Here is a 3,070-nt window from a genome sequence, read left to right on the forward strand (position 1 = left end):
TTAAGCAGCAGTAGCTGGGAGCAACCACTTAGAAGCTCCAATATAACCAAGATTTAGATCAGGTTTGGCACTTGTAGCATCAAGCTTTTTGGTAAATGGTGCACGCGCTTCAAGACTTGCTCCTGGTCCTTGATTTTGAAACTCAGCAAAATATAAAGTCCTAACAATTTAATATTAAATAATTAGTAAGTATATAAATATGAGAAAACAATGAACGCCATATATAAAATTAGATAGATAGATATACATACGCTATAGGTTGCTTATTTTGTTCCCATGCATCAGGAGAGATACCATCATTCATGGTACAATAGGAAAATATGACGGTAGACCTTTGAAACCATCCTCTCCCCAAATGTGCATCTTTAGGACTATCACCATTTACGTTGCAATGCACAAATGAATATCCAGAATCTTCATTTGCCTCTTTCTTTGCTTGTGCTGTTATTACTGCTGTATGTGCGTGTTTTAAAACATGTATATCTGATAGCTGCAGTTTCAATTTCAATCTCAATCAACAACTCTAAAAAAAAACTATGTATATGTATATATATATATATGTATATATAGATTATAAAAGTTTACCAAATATAGAGACTTTCCACTTCCAAATATGAAGTCAATAGTGCCTTCAATAAAACAGTTCATAAACAAGTGTCGACCCTTGTCATCACAGAGTGTGTCTTGGAATCCATAAAATTTGCAGTCATAAAAAGCTGCCATATCTCCTGAAATTCTTAAAGCAACTGCTTGAGCTCCTGGAGGACCTTTAGGAACGGGTTGTGGTGCTGTATTCTGATTTTGTACATCATTTATTAATATTATAATGTGGAAAAATAATATTTAGATTATCTCAATTAATATATACATACATACGTACCTTAAAAATAATATTATAGGCGATGAAGTAATCAGATGAGACGATGACAGAGGCACTATCTAATGTTCCAAATTTGGCAGCAGTGCCACCAGCTTGCAAGATGGTTCCAGGTTCTCCATAAAATGTAATGAAAGGCTTAGTTCTTTCTATTTTAATCTTTTCATTATATTCTCCTTTAGCAATCTTTATGATTACACGACCTTTATTTCCTGATGGAACGCTTGCTATTGCTTCGGTTACAGTCTTGAAATCTCCATTTGGACCCACCTTAATTACTTTTCTAGTCTTCTCTGCTTCTTCCAGTACTGGATTCAGTTGGGTTTACTTTACATTTTGCTCGAACCAAGCTTTTACTCCCGCTTTATCAGCAGGAATCGGTGCTACATCATCACACATTACTTTCATACATGTAACAAGAATTGTGAAGATCACAAATCCAACTACACTTCCTCGTCCCATTTTTCTGTATTTATTCACAAATTATTAGTAGTAGCTAGATTTATTATCTTTATCTACTAGTACTTTTTTTATGTTTTATGTTCTTTGTGAGGAACACTTCAATTATATAGCGGATTGAAAACCATAACAACCTAAAGTACATGTGATTTGGAGATTGTTTCGTTGTTGGATGTAAAATAGGTCTAAAATTAGCTTTTTTAGAAACTTCACACTATAAATAGTTTTAATGTATCAGAAAATTTATTAAAATAGATTTTTTTTAAGAAAATTTACTAAAATAAAAAGAAAATTTACTAAAATAGATAAACATCCGTTATATGAAATTTCTTTTTCGAGAACTTATGGTAAGTTATTTAAAAATGATATAAATCATTCAAAATTAAACAAAGCATTAAAATTTAGTTATACCCACCAATTTAAAGTTGGCTCGAATGGTTAAGGGCTTCAAGTCCCTTACACTATATCTCGAGTTTGATTTTGAGTCTTAACCAATATCATCGAACTGAGAAATCAGATAAACTACATGAGCAATTTTACCTCTAACGTCTATAATGGTGCAATTTTACCCCCTAATATTAGAAGCAAAGAGCAATTTTACCCCTAACGTTGATAAATTGTGTCAATTTCAGACACTATTATAAAATACGTATATTGTTATTCCTTATTCTGCACCAATTGCATAACAATTCGTTAAAAAAAAGGATTTCATGTTTTTTTTATAATTTATAATAGAACTAGAGATTAATATTTATAAATTCGGTGAATTCTTTGAATTCTTTTGTCTAATTCGTACAAAAAATACATTATATTTTTTTTATTTTTTTTCGCATCCCAACATATGTTTTTGATTTATTACTGATAAAATGACGCATGTGTGAAGTGTAGATGATAAGATTCATGACCGAGAAGACAATTTGATGAATTATTTCTCAAAGGCAAAACGCATCCTGAGGCCCCTGATCTTTCATTGTTTGGTGCATTAAGCCCTCGATCTTTTATTTAGACACATTGAGCTCCTGATCTTTCACCATTTGGTGCATTAAGCCCTCAATCTTTCATTTAGACACATTGAACCCTTGATCTTTCATATATGGGTGTATTAAGTCCTTCCATAAATCAATTAATATATAAGTTTATTAAGGGCATGTTTGGTGTGACAACAAATGATGTTTTAAAAATAACAAATTCTAAAATAAAAAATATATTATATAAATTAATAAAAATAATTTAAATAAAAAATAAAAAATTTATTGAACATAATAAAACCTTGTTTTTCGATAATTATGTTCTAAAAATAAAAATAATGTTAAAATTGAAGCACATTTTGTGGAAATAAGAAGGGTAATTTTATCAATAACAAGTAACTACAAACAACTGTTCATGAAAAGAGTTTTTCGTGAAAAGCTCAAAAATGTTGCAGTGTCCAGAGAAAATGCGAAACGCTGCAGTTATATAAACCTAACAAACATGCCCTTAATAAACCTATATATTAATTGATTTACGGAAGGGCCTAATACACCCATATATGAAAGATCAATGGCTCAATGTGTCTAAATAAAAGATTGAGGGCTTAATGCACCAAATGATGAAAGATCAGGGGCTTAATATGTCTAAATAAAAGATCGATGGCTTAATACACCAAACAATGAAAGATCAGGGGCCTCAGGATGCTTTTTGCCTTTCTCAAATTAACCCAATTTATCAATGTTAGGGGTAAAATTGCTATTGGCT

The 3,070-nt window shown here is 31.0% G+C and overlaps 1 pseudogene; it reads right to left on the reverse strand.

The window, feature by feature from the left end:
- LOC136207376 (pectinesterase PPME1-like) lies at positions 1-1,339 on the reverse strand (annotated as a pseudogene).
- Between the last annotated feature and the right edge of the window lie 1,731 nt (positions 1,340-3,070).

This window comes from Euphorbia lathyris, chromosome 9, assembly GCF_963576675.1.
Source record: "Euphorbia lathyris chromosome 9, ddEupLath1.1, whole genome shotgun sequence".
Classification (NCBI taxonomy): Eukaryota; Viridiplantae; Streptophyta; class Magnoliopsida; order Malpighiales; family Euphorbiaceae; genus Euphorbia; species Euphorbia lathyris.